Source organism: Argentina silus, assembly GCF_951799395.1.
Source record: "Argentina silus genome assembly, chromosome: Y".
Lineage (NCBI taxonomy): Eukaryota > Metazoa > Chordata > Actinopteri > Argentiniformes > Argentinidae > Argentina > Argentina silus.
In genome coordinates this window covers 34,605,890-34,629,548 of record NC_139654.1, presented here as the reverse complement: position 1 = coordinate 34,629,548, position 23,659 = coordinate 34,605,890, and the positions used below count along the sequence as shown (strand labels likewise).

The 23,659-nt window shown below is 44.4% G+C and overlaps 1 pseudogene across 1 annotated transcript in view; it reads left to right on the top strand.

The window, feature by feature from the left end:
* LOC310824085 overlaps positions 1 to 23,659 on the top strand; it is a 91,710-nt pseudogene that overhangs the window by 35,324 nt on the left and 32,727 nt on the right. Inside the window, exon 4 of the transcript in view lies at positions 22,533 to 22,740. The product of the transcript in view is annotated as an uncharacterized misc_RNA (transcript). The remainder of the gene's footprint in view (positions 1 to 22,532; positions 22,741 to 23,659) is intronic.

Below are 23,659 nucleotides of genomic sequence, written 5' to 3'. Positions count from 1 at the left end.
CACCCTCCCTCAGGAAGATTTCTCAGACGGGATGTTGGTGTTAATGGCATACTACTACACTTTGCACTTAAGATATCCGAAATGTGTTGCAACGCTCCTGTCCGTTATTCAAACAGAGGTAATTGGTGACACAATCCACGATCAAGATGCCACTAGTGCTTACAAAAAAGCAATGGCTGATTGGAAATCTTTCATTGAGAAGTAGCTGAGTATTTTGTCATGTCAGTTCTTATTGTTAGCTGTGCCTACAATAGTTTTGTGTTGCACAAGCTTATACAGTGTCGCTGAGTTATTACCTCATTGAGGCCTGTATGTCATATTATTGTTAGCTGTGCCTACAATAGTTTTTTGTGTTGCACAAGTTTATACAGTATCACTAATAACAATAATCAATCCTTAGAGTTATTACCTCATTGAGGCCTGTATTTAAAATGATAGTCAATGGAAAAATCCATAATTGAGAGGGCTGAGTTTTTTTTTTTTTTTTTTCTCTTTTGCTTTTAATTTTTATGGAAAAGTATTCAAATGTCTATAGCAACCTTGACTTGCTGATGTTAAATAAATGTTGTCTTATAAGCAATTCTGGTTGTTATTTCTGCACCATTATTCTAAAAATAAGGACAGGCTTTAGATTTTAAGGTTTAAAGATGCAGTAAGCCTTGTTTCAAGATAAACCAGCTTGCATTAAGACAGCGCTTAGTCATTCTTCACTAATACCGAGTATTTTTTTCTAAATTGAATACATTTATTTTACTAATCTTAAGCTTAATTTGCTAAAAGTAAGAAACCAAAATATGTAATTGCTTATATTTAGTATATTTAACTTATTCTGAGGCTGTAAAAAGTTTAATTTTAAGTAATCTAGACTTAAAACCGGCATTCTATGCTTATATTTAGTATAATTCACTTATTTTGAGGCTTTAAAAAGTTTAAATTTAAGTAATCTCATTTTACAACCAGCATTTTATGCTTATATTTAGTATATTTCACTTAATTTGGGGCTGTATAAAGTACAATTATAAGTAATCTGATCTTAAAACCAGCATTTTCAGCGTATGTTAAGCCTTCCAAATACCTCTTTAGACATGCTTGTTTCTAGATTTAATTATCTTAATTCAAGAAATCTTGTCAAGTGAAATTATCTTGCTGCATGGACAGATAATTTCACTTGTTTTGAGTACATTTTACCTCAAATTTAGTGTTTTTATCTAGTTTTCAGACACCCCTTTTTTGCAGTGTGTTTAATGATTGGCTAACGTGTCGCGTCTATACTAATGACCTGGAGGTGACTCACACAGTACGAGTGCAGCAGGCAGGGTTGGGTCTCTAAACCAGGGTTTCTGAACTCTGGTCCTGCTACACATTTTAGTTGTAGCCCATCACTAACACCTGGTTGAACTAATTAAGTAGTCCAATGCCTTAGCAGAAAAAAAAAATGTGTTGCATGGCGGATTAAAGCATGAAGATTGGTATAGTTACTCCTTGTGTTCGGTGATTATAAAAACATCCTAGAAGGGGTGCCCAATTTAATCCAACACGTGAGTTATAAGGACAATTCAAAATGGCCGCCCAAATGTGGAAACTTGGTGGGCAGGCAATGAGTGTACAATGGCAGCTCTGTCAATGATTTTAGCATGAAAAGAGGATGGCACGGTTGGGTTAGTTGCAGTTCTCATTGATGGAGCTTCCCTGACTTCTTGGAGCAGTAGATTGACGTTTTGATCGCCTGAAATCTTTGTAAACTTGCTTTTGTTTATTCTGTTTCTCACAGTTTCTCCAGTTTAGAGGATGTACATTTGAGAATGTACAATTTCTGCCACTTGGCCTTATTATCCTCAATTTTTTACTACCGTGCCACACCCTTTGAAATTTACCTCTACAGGTAGTCCATCAACTTCCTTAAACTACTAATTTTAGGGAATTGCAGTACACATCTGCCCCATTTTTCTGCAGAGAATTTACCGGGCACCTAAGATCCCCCTCTACCTTAGAACAAATCACACTCCAATCCATCCTTATAAAAAAAAAAAATGCTGTTTTGAAGCGCTATCTAGCTGTCTTGTTGATATTCCAGCGAAAGCAACCAAGTAACTGTATATACAAATCTAAGACTACTGACCAGGAAATTTGAAAAAAGAAGAAATTGATTTAGACTAAATATAGAAAATGTTTCTCATTCTTAACTCATCAATTTGTGAAAGCCTTTAAAAAGGCTGTTTTTAAATCTTGTCTAGTTATGCAGATATTCCAGAGAAAGTTATAAAGTGCCCTCGATAAGTATTGGAAAGGGGAGCATTTTATCTTTTAGCTCTATACTCTAACAGTTTGGATTTTAAATCAAACAATTAAATTAATATAATGTTAAAGTAGAGCTTTTCCGATTTTATTCAATGTTTTGTTTTTTCAGATTGGTTTCACCATTTCGAAATTACAACCATTTTTATACCTAGTCCCCCTATTTCAGGGCACCAAAAGTATTGGAAAAATTGGCTTGACAGATGTATGGTTAGTCAGGTGTTCCGTCACAACATTTGTGCAGGCATAAGAGAGCTGTCAATGTCTAGTATTGCTGCTAGGCTTTGCATTTGCCTTCGGAGTCTATTGGTGTCTGTCAACATGAGGACGTCAATAAAAGTCAAGGAAGCCATTATGAGGCTGAAATATCCGGGGAAAAAACGATAAATCTTAGACTAACCAAAATCAACAGTTTGTAACATCATTAAAAAAGAAAGAAGGCACTGGTGTGCTCAGCAATCGCAAATGAGCTGGTAGGCCAAGAAAGCTTTCTACAGTGGATGACCAAAGAATGCTCACCATTATTAAGAAAACCCCCAAAACAACTGTCCCACAGATCAGGAACACTTTCCAGGAGGTAGGCGTCAATATGTCAGAGACTACCATCCACAGAATACGTCATCAGCCGAACTACAGAGGCTTCAGTGCAAGGTGCAAACCACTAGTTATCCGCAAAAAGGATCAAGTTACAGTTTTCTAAAAAGCCTGCAGAGGTCTGGAAAACGGTCTTGTGGACAGATAAGATGAATATTATCATGTATCAGAGTGATTGCTAGAGGAAAGTTTGGAGAAAGAAATTATCTGCCCAACCCTTTTTTTATTTTAAAAAAAAAAGTGTAATTTATGCAGACAACTCTCTAAATGTCTTTCCTATTTTACTTGAAATTAATTTGAAGTGAATATTAAAATGTATTTGTCTCGTTGTTAAAACACTCAAATAATTTTTTTTAAAGCCTTTTAAAGAGGCTGTTGTTTTAACCCATTTGTACCGGATGCTGCGCGCCGCAACATTGCATCTACCGCCGGTTACTGCGTTGTGCAACTCTGAATCTCCTGCCGGCTGCTGCGTGGCGCAGCGTTGTTGATTTGTTGTCATTTTCATGACGCGTGCAGCATATAATGCACTGTCATTGGTTCAAATACACATGAGGTGGGTCTTGTTGATTTTTTAAAAACACGTGACCACCCAAATGTCGTGTGGTTCGCCGAAAATCACGTCAATCAATCAGACATACACGTGCGTTTATTGTTGATTTTGTGTGTGTTTGAGAGCGGCGAGATGGCTACGACAGAGGAGGATTTGGAGCCGAGTGGAAGTACAGGAGGGGCGGCTACAAGGACTGGCTGGAGGATCTGACCATGGAGCTGATCGTCCCCGTCACTGCAAGAAGTGCTCCCCAGGTGCTCCCCACCAGCCCAACTGGAGCTTCTGCTGAGCATGACCTGGGCCAGATCAACACCAAGAGGAAGACCTGTAGGGAGTGTTCTCTGAAGCACTACGGCACCAACGTGCGTCCTGGGTCAACTCTGATGGGGTGCAGGCAGTGTGACCTTCCTCTGCACCGCGAGTGCTTCATGCACCACGTCCTTCGCCAAGATTGATTTGCTCTGTCTGTCTGTGTGTGTGTCAGTCTGTGTGTGTGTGTGTGTCAGTCAGTCAGTCTTTGTCTGTCTGTCTGTGTGAGGATAATGCTGTTCAACAGCCAAAGAGGAGAGATGTGAGCCATGGAGCTCAGAGACTGAGACTGTTCCCAGTTCCACCTCAGGACTTTCCCCACCCCTCCCCACTCCTTTCCCACCTCTCTCTCATACCAAGGTGCCTTGGTCTGTGTGTTGGCATGTTTAAAATGTTATTTGTTATATAAATAAATCATATAAAATATATTTTTTCTTCCCCATCTGATTTTGAGGATTTTTAGAAAAATGTGTTGGTATGTTAGTGCTAACGGAGCATGTTTTAATACAACCTGTGATTCTTACCTTTAAAATGTCATTTATTCATGTTTCTATGTGCTACAGAGGCTTAGATATTAAGGTTTTGGTAGACGTTGACAATTCTTCGTATTTTTTCAGAAAACCCTCAGGAGATAAGGATATTTATCCTAGAATAACATAGGTTTTTATAGGCGTTTTTAGCAGGCGTTTTAGGAGTAAATGGGTTAAATGTTATCTGGCGTAATGTTGATATTCAAGCTAAATCAACTGAGTTACTGAATATGTTAGTGAGCACTGCCTTGAATACATGTCTATGAACATTGGCCAGAAAAATAAAAATGCAGAGCAATTTGTCAAACAACTCTCCAAACATTGTTACAATTTAACATTAAATACATTTTGACACTATATTTAAAAGGTTTGTCTCAATGTTTACACACACAAAATACATTTGTGACAGCCTTTAAAAAATGCTATCTAGTGCAATGTTGATATTCCATGTGTGTTGTAGTCTTCAAATCACCATAAGCTTATACTGGTAGCTAGCCATGAATTAATTTTCTAATGGGATTCTGACCGATAAGACTGTCACCTTGATACACCCATTGTGTATAGTGACGGGTTATCTGCTTTATTAACTAATTATCTTAGGTAGCAATTTTAAGGCTTAAGTTGAGCTGCAAGTTAGCCATGGGGCTTGTAGTTAGATGTGACACGATGGTGCCTACTAGGGAAGTCGTCTTCTTTCTAATTTCATGTTATCAATGCATAATTTATAGATTACAACTACTAGGGTGTGTTGGCTAGTTTTTGGCTTGATTAACATTGTGTTTTCAACCTTTTACATACCTTTTTGTAAGGTACTTCATGCAGTAGTAAGCAACATCTGAGTGGTTTACAAGTACATTTCTGGTGTTGTAAATACATTTATTGCCTTTTTGTTGTCACTTGTGATAAATAATTTTATATTATTGAATATTGGTCCACTACTAACAAATAAACAAGAACAAAATTGCTTAATGAACGTCTTCTGTGCTGTGCCGGCAGCCATATTGACTTTTATGTCCAAAAAAAAGCACCAAAAACGAGTCTGCATTTTTGGGCACCATAACCCCTTCTGAAATGGATTTATACATCCCGAAGAACATTTGTACCAAATTTGGCGCTTTAATCCGCAGCGATCAATTTCATCATATTTTGAAGCTAAGGAACCAGACTAAAGGGGGTTTGTTGATTAATCAATTTATAAGAGTAGTTGGTGCTGGGCAAGAGCAAAAATGTGCAACCCTGAGGGAGAGGCCTCCCAGGACCAAAGTGGTGAAACACTGCTCTAACCCGTCTTTGACATAAGTGCTGCTGAGTGCAGAGCCATCTTTCCTCCTCTGCTGACTACGCAAGTGTTGAAAAGGTGCTTTGACTCAGTCAGTTCTCCTCAGCATGTGCTAAAGCACAGTGACGTTCCATATCTGTGATGGATGCAGTTTAATGTGAGTTTAAAATGACTCAATGACAGCCTACACCAGAGGAAAAATTTGACTTATTGCTGAAGAGACTCCTTCTATTTCTCTTGGCTTTAAACCAGTTGTAACCATTCTAGGTATATTATTAGATGAGTGTAAGAGTGTGTATGGTTATCCTCAGTTTCTCTGGTGCTGTCTGTCCTTACGGCTGCTCTGCTGATTGTCATGTGTGCTGCCCTTGCATCATCTGGGGATAGCAATTGGCACATTGCAACAGAGAGGGTATTGTGCATTACGCACATTACCTCTGTGTCAACTCTATTTGACACAATGATGGTGTCATTCATTCTATATAGCTTCTATTATCTGTCTAGTGGACACTCAGTCAAATATGGATGTGGCACTTTGCTGCTGTCAGTTGGTCTGGGTAATGTAATGGTATTAGTGTACACCAGGCCAGCCTGTGTCATAACCTGAGTGACTAAGCAGTATTGAGCTTAGACATAATGACTACATTGAATGACTGTGTCTGTATGTTGTAAATCAAATGGTAATGTCATTATAGGCCAAAAGGATGAGCCACAGTGACCTCACACACTTGGGTTAGGCTCACTGAAAGGAGAAATGCTATATACCTAATATGATGGAGTAGGTTGTCTCCTCCTGTGCTTGTTTTTTTCGAACATAGGATAGTTTGAGAGTAAAACTTGTTTTAGTTGACAACAAACATATGTTTCTCCTTTTGAAGTGGGTTGTGAATGAATTTATACAAGACACTCAAATGCGTGTCTTGACTTAGTTTAAATAGCCCATCAAGGGGGAGAACGTTATACTCACTGTTAGACCTACAACCTAAGCTTTAATGAGTCACACAAGGGCTTTTCTTGAAATAGCTGAGGGTTGGAAGTTTCAGTATTGTGTGTGCAGTGATCAGTCATTATCTGTCTTTTAAATATAGTTTTTTTTAACTCACTAGGAATTCTGGTTTCAGTATTAACTCTAACAAGGTGGCACTTATCTTGTTGGAGCTGGTTAACGTTTACACAGACTTAGTCAATCTCCATTCCGTGTTCCGTCCAAAATGACCAAATCTGAGATTTCCCCTCCCTTTTGCACCAAAACTGAGTAGAAACTATAATTATAATCTATTAAAATCACAGGTAAATATGATGGTATGGAACGCTGCGGACATCAAATTGACCTAGCAGGAAGTGAACTGCCTCCCCTTTATTCTCGCTCGCACAGCTGAGCTTGGAGCTGGTGCTGCATGCTTGGAGGCTCAAGATGGATGCCAAACGGGGTTAGTGTTGTCATTATCTGTTGTTTACCGATGCTGCCTTTTTTATAGCGCTATTTTTTTTAAACGTTTTTTTTTGCCTTATTAACCACTTTGACCGATTTGTCGGAGGGAGGCAAATGGGTAGGAAAAGAGCGGTCCATTGCGCAACGCGGAGGCCCCGCTAGGTCAAACTAGACATTTTACATGGAAACCACACTTTAGCTCCCATTCTATTCAATAATTTCATCCACACCGCATGCGCACGTCTGCGAGCGCATGTTTTATCCCGCGTCTCAAATGGAAACTGGTCCGATTTGAGACGCTACGCTCCAAGCATTATTTCGCAAGTACCGCCTCTCCCATCTGTTCATTGGTTTGGGGAGAAACCCTGTTAGAATACTCCAATACTGCATCCATCGGCAACTTCTCTCCTGCGTGTCTTAATTGCGTCTGATGTGGGCACCTAAACGAAGGTTACGTATGTAACCACGGTTATGTGAGCTAATTGGATCACTCCAATATGGTATCCTTCCGCGCGGCAGGATACGTTCCGAGTAGAATTTCAGAGAAGTCCCGTGTACCGGGTAGTGCTGCGGCTGCATCACCCCATAAATAGCAGTCCACAGCACTACTTCTTCCTTGTGTCCTTTTCGAGGCGCCATAGATCTCCGGAAAAAGGATTGGAGTGATCCAATTAGCTCACATAACCGTGGTTACATACGTAACCTTCGTTATGTAGCACTATATTGGATCACTCCAATATGGTATCACAATACCAGATCACTCGGCGATCTATGACCAGTCAACAAGCGAAGCCCAGCACTCACCTAGAAGACGGGGCTGAGCTTGGGCCAGTCAACATTGTAGTGGGCCATCGTCTGCTCCCAGAGAGGCGGAGGCAACCCCCAGCACTGCCCGTTCCACCTCATTAGAGGGGGCCACATTGACTTGGTAGAACCTAGCAAAAGTGCTAGGCGATGCCCAACTGGCTGCGGCACAGACGTCAGCGAGGGGAACTCCTCTGAGCAGGGCCCAAGAGGCAGCCACGCCCCTAGTAGAATGTGCTACTATAGCAGATGACAAAGGCCGGCCGGCCAGCTGATATGCGGTAGTAATGGTGTCAACAATCCAATGTGAGAGTCTCTGTTTCGAAAGCCTCTGACCCAGAACTCTCTCACCATAGCAGACGAAAAGCTGATCAGACTTTCGGAATGCTCGTGTCCGCGTGACATAAGTGTCCAAGGCCCTGACCGGGCACAGTACACTGGAGGTAGTACCTATCCCACTCGCACTCGTGGGAGGGGTATAGGCAGACAGGTGCAAAGGTCGGTTCACATGTCCGGTAGACAGAACCTTTGGTAGAAAAGAGGGGTTAGGTCGGAGGGTGACGCTCATTTTGTCGGGGCCCATCCGGAAACACTCAGCACTCACAGAAAATGCATGAAGTTCACTAACCCTCTTTGTGGAGGTAATGGCCAACAGGAACGCCACTTTCAACGAAAGGTGCTTAAGAGACACAGAGCCCAGGGGCTCAAAAGGTGGCAGGGTAAGCGCTGACAGCACCACGTCGAGGTCCCAGGTGGGCACCAGAGGGGCCCTTACCGGACATAGACGTCGAACACCCTTCAGAAACCGGGAGAGTAAAGGGTGGCTACCCATCGGTCCCTCTGGCCCGTCATCGTGGCATGCAGAGATAGCGGCCAGATACACCTTCAGTGTAGAAGCCGCCCAGCCTGCGTCGAGCAAAGACTGTAAAAACTGCAGAACAGTCTGAACATTGCAGCTCTCTGGATTGGCGTTCTGACTCTCACACCAAGAGCAAAACACACGCCATCGTGTCTGATATGCCGCGTTGGTAGAGGGGGCCCTGGCACTCTGCAACGTGTGCATGACGTCATTCAGGAGGCCTAAGTCTGACCACTTGCGCCTCTCAGAGGCCAAGCCCACAACTGGAGGCGATGTGGGTCCGGATGCCATAGGGCCCCCTGGGCTTGTGAAAGCAAGTCGAGTCTCTGTGGCAGCTTCCATGGTGTCCCCGAGAGGAGAGACAGCAACAGCCTGAACCAGGGGCGTCTCGGCCAATACGGGGCTATCAGGAGCACCTGATGGCCCATCATCTCGACCCTGCCCAGCGTCGCTGGGATCAGGGGAAACGGAGGAAACGCATAGAGCGTCGTCATCGGCCAATCGTGAGCCAGGGCATCCAGACCTAGAGGCCCCGGGGGGTCCGACATTGAGAACCAGCTGGGGCAGTGAGTGTTGTTCTGAGAGGCAAACAGGTCCACCTGTGCTCTCCCGAACCTGTCCCAGAGCTGGTGTACCACCTGAGGGTGTAGACGCCAGTCTCCCTCTCGTGGCCCATCCCTCGAGAGCATGTCCGCTGCCGTGTTCAGGATCCCCGGGATATGCGCTGCTCGTAGAGACGCGAGATGGGTGTGAGCCCATAGCAAGAGTTCCCGAGTCATCTCGTGGAGGCGGCGGGACCTCAAGCCCCCCTGGTGATTGACATATGCTACGACTGTAGTGTTGTCTGATCGGACCAGGACATGCTGTCCTTTCAGATAGGGCAGAAACTGCTGGAGGGCTAGGCAGACCGCCCTGAGCTCCAATACATTGATGTGCAGACCAGTCCATGGGGGGCTCCAGCGGCCGCTGGCCGCCATGCCCCTGAACACTGCACCCCAGCCCGTCAGCGAGGCATCGGTGCACACTAGTTCTCTGTGTACCACTCTGCCCAACCTCGTACCATCCATCAGGAAGGAACGGGAGCGCCATGCAATGCTAACAAACATTCCCTTGTCACCACCAGGCGACGGTGTTTGTGTAGCTTTGGATGCAGTTTGTGGGAGTTGAACCACCGTTGCAGTGGTCTGAGACGGAGAAGGCCCAACGGGACCAACAGCGAAGCCGCCGTCAGTAGGCCGAGCAGTCGCTGGCACTCCAAAACGGATACAGTTCGTCCAAGCTGGAAACGGTCGAGGAAGGACAGGATTTTTGCGACCCTCTCTTGAGGGAGGCATGCTCTCATAAGAGACGAGTCCATTGAGATCCCGACAAAGGTCACCTCCTGAGAGGGGTTCAGGTGACTTTTCCGTCTGTTCAAGGTGAGACCCAGATCCTGGATGTGGCTCAACAGGATTCTGGTGTCCCTGGTAACTTGCTCTCTCGATGGGGCGCAAACCAACCAGTCGTCCAGGTAGTTCAGAACTTGAAGTCCCTGGGACGACAGAGGCGCCAGAACTGCGTCCATACACTTGGTGAAGGTACGCGGCGCCAGTGAGAGCCCAAAGGGGAGGACCTGGAACTCGTAGGCCACTCCCTCGAAGGCAAACCGGAGGTACTTCCTGTGAATTGGGTGAACGGGAACATGGAAGTATGCATCCTTCAAGTCGAGCGTGGTGAACCATAGACCCTTGGAGATGGCCTGTAACACGCGTGCTGGCGAGAGCATTTTGAACTTCAGCTCTTTCAAGCAACAATTGAGGGCGCGCAGGTCCAGGATAGGACGGTAGCCGCCATCCTTCTTTGGCACAATGAAATACGTGGAGTAGAATCCACTGAGCCGTTCTGATGGCTCTAGCCTCTTGACAGCACCCTTGCTGAGAAGTGAGGCTATCTCCAACCGGAGGACCTCCTTCTTTGAACGGTTGGTCCGAATGCCCCGGTAGGGCGGTGGCCGGCGACGGAATTGGAGTTTGTAACCCCTCAGGACTGTATTCAGCACCCAAGGGGACTCCACTCGCTCCACCCAGTTTGCCCTTTGGGCCTGGGAGAAGCGGCCGAGGCCGGTGGCCAACATGTCAGGAAGACTGCTGGGGGCCACCCTTCTTAGCCGCAGGTCGTCCGCGTCCGGGAGGGGGGCCACCGCGCCGCTGGCGGTGCTGCTGGTTTACATTCCCCTGGTTACCATTCCGCTGCCTCTGAGGCTGGCTTGGCGGCGGGGGAGGAGGCCAGAGGCGCTGCTGGGACCCGGGCGGGAGTCTGTACCTCGGCTGCCAGGTCGTCTGAGGAGCAGGTCTGGGGCGCGACGTGGCCATGAACTGCTGCAAAGTCTCTCTGTCTTTGCGTAGCTTCGCCGTTTGCTGCAGTATAGCATCAACCCCCGGCCCAAAGGTAGCACCTGGTGTGAGGGGGAGCCCCATGAAGGTCTTCTGGACCGGCAGCGGCAGCTTGGACTGAGACAGCCAAAGGTGGCGGCGCGAGGACACAACTGAAGCCATGGCTTGGCCATTAGCTCGCGCCAAGTCTGTCTGCAGCAGACCGAGCAACCTGGACACTTCCATTGCCTCGTCGACAAGGTCCTGGCTTCCTCCTGGGAGAGTAGGGATTAGGCGGGCCAGGTAGGAGCTGAGCAGCATGGCCGCGTTCGTAAGGCGGGCCATGGAGGAGAGGACGCTGAAAGTAGAACTCAGGAGCTGGTCACTGAGTCTCTCGGGTCCTGGCTTAAGCTGCGGCACCTTGCCGATGATTTCCTTATCAAGGAGGATCATAGCCGTCACCATGTCATCCATTGTGGGATATCTGTTGATCCCCAAGGGCTCTTGGTCCGCAATGAGGGTCCATGGTCTGGTATCCCTGGAGGGGCGGAAGCGCCCCTGCATCCTGGTCCAGTATTCACGGAATGCCACCGCGAACTGGGGACAGGTGGGGATGAGCAGCTTGTCAGAGGCTGGCTCCTCCCACTTGAGGCCAAGGGAGACAGCCACCTTCGCCAGGAGAGCACACGTCGCTTCTGTAACCACCGGTGGTCCTTCTGAAGCAGCGCTGCCAGCGTTTGAGGGCGCTACAGATCCAACGGTTGATGGTGCTGCGGACCTAGCGCGTTTGTAGCGCTGTAGCAGCACCGAGGCACTGTCGCCAACATCCAGGTCGTCTGGAGCGTGAAGAGAGAGAGAGTCGTCGCCTTCCTCTTCCAAAGCGCTCACTGCCTCGCACAAGTCAGCTTCCCTACGTTCGAGGCGGTCCAATTCCTCCTCCGTGCGCCGCTTGGCAGGGGGGGCGCCCAAAGCGGCTGGAGGGGAACTCTGCCGACGACGCACCGTACCACAGGGGGGGAGGCGGTCATCCGCAGGTCTCTGGGAGGTTAAGGCCTTCATTCTCTCTAGGCGAGCCACACACAGCCGTTCTCCTAGCACTTCGCAGGACACGCAGCTGAGGGGGTCTTCCACTGCCCAGCGTGCGTGGTCCAGCCCAAGACAGCGCATACAGGTAATGTGTGCGTCCTCAGCGGGCATGCGCGCATTGCACTCCACACAGTGAAAAACCATACTTGGGTTACTGTGGAGGGGAGAAGACACTGTGTATGATAACAGTGCACCAGGCAAGATAGCTCTCAACCTTAGTGTATCTATATATCGATTATATATATAATATAATATATATATATATATATAATATAAATATATATACAATATATACTGTGTATATACAGTATATATATATATATATAAAACTGTACAGTGGTAACTGGTCACCAGTAGCCTAAAGTACAACCCACTCAAGCCCCTGTTGTAGCAGAGAATGAGGGATACTGAACCTATATCACACCCAGTGAATGTTAGCCAATACAACGGCACCCTCTAGTGGCGCCTATTGTAAACACACCTGCTAGTCTGTGTAATTTACACGAGGGGCTGTGCTGAAGCACACACCAACGTTTATTAGCTCTCAGCTTTATACGTGGTGGTTAATAGGGCTAGTGAATTGCTTAAGCAATGACTAGACCTATATTGCAGGGAAATTGACACCACGTTTATTAGCTCCCAGCTTTATACGTGGTGGTCAACAGGACTGTGTGTGTAACTGAAGGTCCCGTATGTGGTCACCGCTCGTTGAGCTAGAGGGATCTCATAGCTCGTTCACCGTGGAACGCACGAGGGTAAAACAAGATGGCACTGCCCTGTGAGAAGAAGCGCGCAAAGTACTTCGCGTCACCCTGCTTCAACTCGGGGGGAAAATCTGCAAGGCGGCGTGAAGCCAACCATACAGTTTTCCCAATCTTGCTAGAGGTAGGCGCGGTCCCCGAGCCCGAAGGCTAACCGGGAGGGTTCCGGTAGACAGACAAGTCAAGACAACTAAAATTAAGGACAAACCCTCAGCGCCGCAATACAGGTTGACCAAACCGTGTATCGCCCAGGTACACGGTGTCGAACAAATATTAACTTAACAACGACGACAAACTTCGAACGAGATGGCACAGGCCAAATCGAGCGAAGTGACAGCAGAGCACTCAATGGAGAGGCTAGCTAGCTAGCTCCTCCAAGCTATTGAATAGCTGCGAGTATACTTCTGCACACAGAGCTCTTACCAAGCGAATCGTTGCTCCAGAATCCACCTCTACGGAACGCGCCGAGAAGAGGAAGAAGTAGTGCTGTGGACTGCTATTTATGGGGTGATGCAGCCGCAGCACTACCCGGTACACGGGACTTCTCTGAAATTCTACTCGGAACGTATCCTGCCGCGCGGAAGGATACCATATTGGAGTGATCCAATATAGTGCTACATAACGTTCGGCATTCGCATCCGCTTTTCACGTTGACGCACGCGCGTGGCCGGTGTGGTTTCGTGTTATGATGGGGTAGCCGATGGAGCTGAGAACGACTTGACGCTATGAAGTACTTCCCCTCACCATAATTGGATGATCAGTGCGGTTGATAATGCGTGGACCATTTTAGGTCCTCCAGTTCTGATGCTTGTTCATGCTTGCCATATGTAGACAGTAGTGATGGGCAAATGAAGCTTTTGTGAAGCACTGAACCACTTGAGCCAATTGTTTCGAAAATGGGTTCATTACTCGAAGCTTCAGTTACAGTGACCTCTCCTGGCGAAGTGCAAGGCTGCAGTCAAATTAGGCAGGCCAGTTGGTGGACAGGAGGCTTTTAATTACACGCACGCACGAACACACACCTCAATGAGCAGTGTTGGAGAAACTACTTTACTTTTGTAGAAAAGATCTTTTGTTCTGAAGCATCTTTGCTTTGATCACCCTTGGATTTAAAGTATTGTAACGACCCTGTGAAAGGCCTGTTAGCAATTCCGCCAAGGGAGTTACTGCTCTTGGTGTTGTGGCTAGCGCGGCCGGTTTGTAAGCGAAAGATTGCGAGTTCGATACCCGCTTAAGGCAAGCTGCTCTACCCCGCCGTTCGCTACAGTATCTTTGCTTTGATGAAATTCTTTGATGCACACACACACTAAGACTGAATATCATGTTCTATTTACAAATAAAGATTGATGAATGTGTGTATTGTGTTATTGAGGAGAGAGTGCTGGGGAAAATATGGCATAGGTTGGGTGTGTTTGTGTAACTATGGCAGGGGGAACACTCAAAGATTACAAGAAGAACACTCAGAGAATACAAACGCAATACCAACAACTCAACAGCAACAACGCACCTACTACGACAATCCACAAATTGTGCATTGTTTAGAGCGGTTATAAAGTGTTGAGGCACTCAAATTCAAAACTGTCGCAACCTATCACCTGTCAGAATCGAGACGAGGCAGTGCCAGTGAATCACCTGATTGGACCGCGAACCAGTCAGGTGATTCATTCAGGCAACGAAGCAGTTGCTGCTTCGGACGTCATATGTCACGTGATTTTTTTCGCACCAAAGCAAGCTTTGAAGCAGTGCTTCGATAAAATTGTTGGTCAGTGTTTGAAGCACGTATCGAAGCTTCAGTGTCAAACTGCCATCACTAGTAGACAGTCACATTTTGGATTTTAACAGCCCCCCTCCATGTTTGCAACGCCGGAAGTGTTAACATTCCGGAAATCTGAAGCTACTAGGGTACGGAAGTCAAGTTTGCCCATTGATCCTCACTTCAAATAGCTTACCATTGGCCACTTTCTTTTTCATGAGTTTGGTGTGTCATTCTCAAAATAGTTAACAGTCATCGACATCAATCACCTGCATCATACTTAAAAGACGATTGGAAACCGCACTTCCCTACCCCAGTAAATCGTCATGCCATGCGTATCTATCGGTTGCATGTTTGCTAGTGTTATTCATATTGTCAGCAATGTTATTAGAAAAAGGCCCGGGTGGATGCAAACTTCAGGGCTAGCTGGCTAATAAATAAGCTATACAGCCAAGGGCTTGTTAGCCAGCTATGTATGGAATTACATGTTATGGTAAATTTAAAGACAATATAAGGGTTGTAATCCCACACCTAGGGGAAAAGGTCACAAGGACACCAGATGGTCCTGGAACATCTCAGAAGGGGTGAGATCAGATAAGTGGGGGTTGACTAGAGGGTATGAACACAATGGACTACAATAGATCAAAGCTGCAGAAACAGGATAGATGAGTAATAAACACAGTTGTCAACAGCCAGGACAGATGGCTTTTGTAAATAGCCTAGGTCAATTGATCTCTCCACAGACTGACCGATGCCATGTCAGGTGGGAGTAGCCCCTGGATGACGAAATGTAGTTCTTAAATATCATTGGTGTAAGTAGACAGGAATTTGAATGAAGGGCGTTGACCTGTGTGATGTTTATAAAAGGACAGGTAACGGAAGTGAAAGGTGTTCAACTTTGCAAACCTGACCCGGCTTCGTTCTCTGTGAATAAAGTCTCTGAATGAATCAACAGCTCTGGTTAACGGTATGTTATTTCAAAATACCATTACTTAAATTCTACTACAATGTCATGTAGCCACACGTGGCTAGTAGGACTGCTAGCTTGTGATGTTGGGAGAAATGAAAGCTACGTTGTCACCGCCCCCCAAAATTCAATGCTGTAACATTGTAAGCATGTTCCAGTAAGACGGTTTCATTTGCAGTATTTAATTCCATTCCTCTGACGATGTGTACCATGTCTGTGGCTTCTGTTTGAGAGAAGGTTGGCTTGTGTTACAGGTCCTGCCCATGTTCACTTTTCCTGCAATGTCCTTTGATTGCTCTTATTTGATTTGACAGCTGTCTGGCTATTTGATAATCAATTAAATCACATTCAAGCAGCACATTTGAAGTTGCTGGTTTGGGTTCATCTGCACTTTGTATGAATTCCCTATTTGGCAGGAACTTGCAATTTGGGTTTTTCAACTATAAGCTCTTTGACGGTTAAGCCATTTGATTTAGTTGTCTGCTAACTACAGTAGGCCGAACTTTAGAGCCGTGCCGCCGCTGTGACGATGTCGCAAGGGCACATGATGCTGCCCTGATTAATTATGTGAAGAGTATCTTATGAGTTGTTTCCATTTGGATATAATGTTTCTCAGTTGATTCCACGCATTTCAGCAGTAGGCTACTCTATATGGACACAGTGTGGTCACAAAGCAAAGAGCGCAGTTCGTGACACAAATGTTCTGCTCTGTCACTGAACGTACAGTATTTCAGATGATTTAAATGAGAACTTTCATGAGTCAGTCAAAAGTGTTTACATGCCATGTACAATGACAATGAATAAAACAAATAAATAGCGCTAATCACGAGTGTTGCATATAGTTTCCTGTCAGTATGTCAATCTGGTCTGAACCCCCTCTCATTTTGGCTATTTGTCCAGAGCATATTGTCAGAAGATGCCTCCCAAATAAGCAATGACATTATGATTAAAAAATATGCCCACAGAACAAGATTACATTAGTGTTGTATTTGCTCCATGTTTTAACGAAAATGTTGATTTAGCTGCGGGGCTGGCGTATAGGCCAGTTGATCTGTGGGCTTCGCGCAGCCTTGCCCGCTCCCCGCCTGAAAGTCTGGAGCCGTTTTGTTGTTCCAGTCCGTCCCTGGGCTGATGTAATTTTTCTTGTTCTCTTGTGAGAGAACAGGAGGGGGATGCAGGACGTTATTGAATGTGTCGCTGTCACCTTTCGATGTTACATTGAGCTGGTTCATGGAATATGAATGACAGTCATCCAGCCTCCTTTCCCCTCTTCATATTTCAGAGAAAATATGTGGCTGCAGTCAGATGGACCGTGTAGCATATTCTTGGCACACTTTGGGTCCATTAATACCAATCAATCATTGCTTGAATGTGTGGTGGATGTCTAGGATTTACCTCTCTGTACTTCAGCTCTTCGGAGGTGAGATTCAAGAAATAAAGTCCTGAGTAGCCACAATATCTGAGTCCGGTATTTATTATTGCTTGCAAACAAGAGACAAGAGCCCAACAGCAGCCCAGTGCAAATCCGGGGGTCTGTTTAGCGCAAGTCTGAAGAGGTGATTCTTAGAGTTGTTTTTTATAGAGATGGAACCACAAATGGTAGGCGCTACAAAGCTGACAGGCTTGTGCTTACAGAAGAAGTGGCGGGAGAGAAAGAACAATGGGGAGACTTTCTTATTGATCAATCGGTGTTCAACATTCCACACTTATCCACCTTCCTGTCGGCAAGATGTGTCTGTACCTTTGTTCTCTCTCTCTCTCCTACCCCTCATCCCGGAACTACAGCTATCCATATGGTAATCATACGGTGTTTCTCGGAACAATGGCTATAGAACTTTAGAGGTGTGTGTTAGAAATTATTTTTATAAAAACAGTTGCATCATAATGCTCAATAGCAGACGAGTAAATAAAGCTATTCAGTTCTTTATTTAGGGTGATTAAATTTACTAATTGTATTTGATATTCCATATGCAAATCAATTGAATTTATATGTTTTTTAATCATCTGAAATTTACTAATGTGATGGCCTGTTGAGATGAATCAAGCATTAAATGAGATGAATCAAGCATTAGTTCCATGGTACTTGGATTAATACATGAAGAGGTAAGGGTCAGGTCATCAAGATAGATGCTGCAACACACACATAACTTAAGAATGATGTAATGGAAAATATTAGGCTAGGAAAGGACAAATCAGAGTAGGTGTATGTTTTCTTCAGCAGGTCAACTCGTTCCCCAGAGGGAACGGACCGGCGATATCTCTACCTGGAACGGATCGTGTGTCAGGGGCTGGGACCAGCCTAAAGCACCAACGAGAGGAGAGCCAAGTCTAAACCGCGGCTCCTCCCCAACCAAATAGCCAATCACAATCATTCTGTTTACTGTAAAATGCCTTGTTTGACTGTTTGAATGCATCCATTTTTGGAAGGTTGGTTACAGATTAACAGCTTGCTGACTGTGATTTTCTTTGCCAAAAGTGGTCCTTGTACAAGTCTAGAATTTTGACATATAAATAAATAGCTAAAATTAAGAAGTAGTTTGTCTTCTCCTTCAAATAAAGAACACGTTTTCTTACAAATTTGGTGACGTCCCGACGTGATTGGAAGAGAAGAAATTGGACCGAATTGAACCGACGGCGAAGTCCGGGAGACGGAAGCCAGACGGAGTTGTTTTCTTGTAACCCCTCAACACTCACAGAGGCGCGCCAAAAACAAAAAGGTAAGCAGAAACCTGTTGTTATAAACCGAATTCTGCATAGTTAACTTTGAATACTGTAGACTGTGAGTGTGGAGGAGGTAAGAGTAAACCAACTACCAAATTTAGAAGTCTATGTATACGATGAAAATTTAACAATCAAAGCAATATATGTCAAAATTCTCTTTTATTTGGGTAAATTGTTTTCTTTTATTTGGGTTAAAATCCCTCAGGTGAAAGGCCTGTAAATTGTTTTCTTTCATTTGGGTTAAAATCCCTCAGGTGAAAGGCCTGTAAATTGTTTTCTTTTATTTGGGTTAAAATCCCTCAGGTGGAAGGCCTGTAAATTGTTTTCTTTTATTTGGGTTAAAATCCCTCAGGTGGAAGGCCTGTAAATTGTTTTCTTTTATTTGGGTTAAAATCCCTCAGGTGGAAGGCCTGTAAATTGTTTTCTTTTATTTGGGTTAAAATCCCTCAGGTGGAAGGCCTGTAAATCGTTTTCTTTTATTTGGGTTAAAATCCCTCAGGTGGAAGGCCTGTAAATCGTTTTCTTTTATTTGGGTTAAAATCCCTCAGGTGGAAGGCCTGTAAATTGTTTTCTTTTATTTGGGTTAAAATCCCTCAGGTGGAAGGCCTGTAAATTGTTTTCTTTTATTTGGGTTAAAATCCCTCGGGTGAGAGGCCCGTAAATTCTTTTGTTTGGGTTAAAATCCCTCAGGTTAAAGTCCTGTAAATTTTGTTGTGTGTTAGAATCTTGTTATGAGTAGAGAGCGTATAGCCAGGTTGTGTGAATAGGTAAAGCATTGAAGCTGAGGGAGGTGAGAGAGTTTGGAGAGTAATTGTGTTTGAAAGTAAAAGAAAGTGACATATTGGTGTAAACATATTGGTGTAAACTGTTATAGAAATTGTGCGAGAGTTGTTGTTGTCTCTAGTAGTTGTTGACTCTACTGTTGTTGTGGTTGTTAAGTAAGTGGGAGGCCGGCCCCACCCTGAAAAGTTTTCTTTGTCTCGTTACTTCCTTAAAATGGAGTAACTAGTGGTTGAATCCATTTAATGTTCAAGCTTAGAAGCTACTGTTTTGGCTCCATCTTGTTTTCATATTTAGCATCTATTGGCTAAGCTACTGTTTTGACTCCATCTTGTTTTCATATTTAGCATCTATTGGCTAAGCTACTGTTTTGACTCCATCTTGTTTTCATATTTAGCATCTATTGGCTAAGCTACTGTTTTGGCTCCATCTCGTTTTCATATTTAGCAACTATTGATTAGCTTTACTGTTTGGCTCCATTTGTTTTCATATCAAACAGCTTTACTGTTTGGCTCCATCTAGTGTTCAAATTTAGTAACTATTGATTGACTCCATCTAGTGTTCAAATTTAAGCAACTATTGGCTAGCTTTATTGACTAGCTCCATTTAATGTTCATGTTCAGCAATTACTGATTAGCTCCATATAGTGTTCAGGTTTTGGAACTACTGCTTGACCCCATCTATACAGGCCGCTGATTGACACTAATTTGATTAAAATCAAAATTCATCCACACATGACCAGCATGGTGGAAAACTATGTGACAGAATGTGACACATGCAATGACCACGACGCAAAGATGGTCTACAAGTGTCCCATGGGAAAGTTCCCAGTACCAGACGCACCATTCAAGGACATCAGATATGGGTGCAGACAACAGAGTGAAAGGCTACAGATACCTACTAGTAATGGTAGATAGGCTCACTAAGTGGGTGGAAGCCACTCCCTGTAAAAAAGAGACAGCCAGCACTGAAGTAAAATGGCTAAGGGATGAACTCATTCCCAACCAGTATGCCACGACACCAGATTGACATGGCTAGATGCACTTCCCCTAGCACTGATGTCGATGAGGAACTCACCAAACAGCAAAACACATCTAACGCCCCATGAGTTGTTGACAGGTCGCTCAAATGCCAGGTCCTCCAAGACATGGAGGCCACCTGCCGTCCTTAGACATTTGGCAAATAAATTGCAATGACTACATGAATGCATTGACTAACTTGTCTCGAGTTTTGTCTAACCAGGTACGGCAGGTGGAGGCAGAGCCTGAGACCGCAACACCCAAGACTCCTGTGGTAAAGGTTTAGTTCACACCTTAAGGGGTGTGAAAGGAGGGTTTTGTTGAGAATTTTTTATAAAAAACAATTTATTTTTGGTTCACACCTTAAAAGGTGTGAAAGGAGGGTTTTGTTAGAAATTATTTTTATAAAAACAGTTGCATCATAATGCTCAATAGCAGACGAGTAAATAAAGCTATTCAGTTCTTTATTTAGGGTGATTAAATTTACTAATTGTATTTGATATTCCATATGTAAATCAATTGAATTTATATGTTTTTTAATCATCTGAAATTTACTAATGTGATGGCCTGTTGAGATGAATCAAGCATTAAATGAGATGAATCAAGCATTAGTTCCATGGTACTTGGATTAATACATGAAGAGGTAAGGGTCAGGTCATCAAGATAGATGCTGCAACACACACATAACTTAAGAATGATGTAATGGAAAATATTAGGCTAGGAAAGGACAAATCAGAGTAGGTGTATGTTTTCTTCAGCAGGTCAACTCGTTCCCCAGAGGGAACGGACCGGCGATATCTCTACCTGGAACGGATCGTGTGTCAGGGGCTGGGACCAGCCTAAAGCACCAACGAGAGGAGAGCCAAGTCTAAACCGCGGCTCCTCCCCAACCAAATAGCCAATCACAATCATTCTGTTTACTGTAAAATGCCTTGTTTGACTGTTTGAATGCATCCATTTTTGGAAGGTTGGTTACAGATTAACAGCTTGCTGACTGTGATTTTCTTTGCCAAAAGTGGTCCTTGTACAAGTCTAGAATTTTGACATATAAATAAATAGCTAAAATTAAGAAGTAGTTTGTCTTCTCCTTCAAATAAAGAACACGTTTTCTTACATGTGGCAAGAGAAAATGTAATCACAGTATTTACACAAATTGTGTCAGTCATGTGAAAGTGTATATCCTTCAAACAGTTATATCAATGAATTTTCCACAACAAATGCCACAGCCTATTTGAGTATTGTTGCTGACCATGTGCGCATCCCTTCATGGCCACAATTGACCCATCTTCTAATGGCTACTTCCAGCATGATAATGCACCATGTCACAAAGCAAAAGTCGTCCCAAACTGGTTTCATGAACATGACTTGTGGAATCAATGCCACGAATTGAGGCTGTCTTGAGAGCAAAGGGAGGCCCAACAGTATTAGTATAGTGTTCCTAATAAAGTGTTAGGTGAGTGTATATTCCGTATTCTAAATTAAGTTTCATCCAAAGACATCATCACCTCCCTCACAGCATTTTAGGCAGCACCCCCTCACAAAATATAATTGTGCTAAAACATTTCCCCTGCTGCTCTGCGCTGTGAGAATGCGTGATGACAGTATAAGAGTAGCTCCTTGTTAAAATAACCTGATATTTAAACGATTTCCACACTCTGCTATAATAAACTTGATTTTGCTATCTATCTGATAAGGTAAACTGATAAGGCAAACCATTCTCTTTTCAAACATCCTTCATAGCTCTTCTCACCACCTTGTGGTGGCTTTCGGCAGCACTTCACACCGCATGTACAGTGCAGCGGCGCGCAGCAGTGGTGTCCAGGGATTAAACCCCTACCAACTGTAGCTGTTGACTGAACTCCACAGTGCAGACTCAAGAAATGTCCCACAAGCTTAGTCTGCATTTAAGAATGTCAACAGGCAGTAGGAAATGTGTCTAATATTGTACACTGACCTGTCTGGAATTCCTCGTGAAACACAAGCAGCTGTCTTTCCTACAGCCCCAGCTGTCTGTCTAAAGTCCACCAACCCCCATCCTGTCACACAGAGGTGGTGATATGCAGGACTGCTATGAAAGAGGCTGTGTGGGTCAACCTAAAGGTATCTGATTAGTGTTATTCTCCAGCAGTAAAGTAAGAATGCGACAGCTCCTGCGAGCCTCGGAGCGAATCCCTTTTTTTGTGTAGGGAAGAAGTGTGCATCCTGAGGGCTCGGGGACTGTCAATGGCTAGTAGTAGCCAATTATCTGAATTTTTTGACAAATTATTTAAAGTTGAAGCAAATCAAAATCTGATTCATCCTGATTTTCATCATCCTATTTCCACATCACTTCCACAGTATAGCCTAGCTTTATACATGAAGAGGCTGCCATTAGCCTCTGATTCTACCCCCTTCCCCTGCAGCTGTTTGACCCTGTACCCCTTCTCTCTCTCCCTGCAGTGGTTGAGCTCCTGTACTGGCGTGATGTCAAGACCACAGGCGTGGTGTTTGGTGCCAGCCTCTTCCTGCTCCTGTCCCTGACGGTGTGCAGCATCATCAGTGTCTGCTCCTACGTGGGCCTCGCCCTCCTTTCTGTAACTATCTGCTTCAGGATAGCCTGCAGGATGCCCTTGTATATCAAGAAGTCTGACGAAGGACACCCATTCAAGTGAGTGGCTACCCTACCCTACATTAGTGTCCTCTGTAAGTATTGGAAAGAGGAAGCATTTTGTCTTTTAGCTCAATACTCCAACAGTTTAACCTCATAGTAATGCAATTGTTTGATTTCAAAGTAGAGATTCTCAGCTTTAATTCAATGTTTTCTTTTTCAGATTGGTTTCACCATTTAGAAATTGCAACCCCTTTTAACAGGGGAACTTTTAACTATTTCAGGGCATCAAAAGTATTGAAAAAATGGCATGACGGGTGTTTCTGGTGTGTTCCGTCACATTATTTGTGCAGGCATAAGAGAGCTGTCAATGTCTAGTATTGATGCTAGGCTTTGCATTTGCCTTTGGAGTCTATTGGTGTCTGTCAACATGAGGACCAAAGAAATGCCAATAAAATGTCAGAAAAATTAATCGGAAACATAGCCAAAACATTACACTTTGATAAATCAACAGTTTGTAACATCATTAAAAAAGAAAGCACCGGTGGGCTCAGCAATCGCAAACGGGCTGGTAGGCCAAGGAAGACTTCTACAGTGAATGACCGAAGAATGCTCACCATAATTAAGAAAAAAACAATAACAACTGTCCTACAGATCAGGAACACTCTCCAGGAGGTAGGCGTGAATGTGTCAGAGACTACCATCCGCAGAATACCTCACAAGCCGAACTACAGAGGCTTCACTGCAAGCCGAAAATCACTAGTTATCCTTAAAAAGGACGGTCACGTTACAGTTTGCTAAAAAGCGCCTGCAGAGGAAAATGGTCTTGTTGGTCTAGTTCGGCCGTCTGGCGGGTATGCTGCAAAAGCCTAGTGGCCACTTGTGATACCGTTGTAGTTCTCACTTGTAGTTCTGCCCAAAAAGACAATTCCCAATGTAATTCCAATGGCACAAGTCTGTATTGTTCCTGGCCAAATGA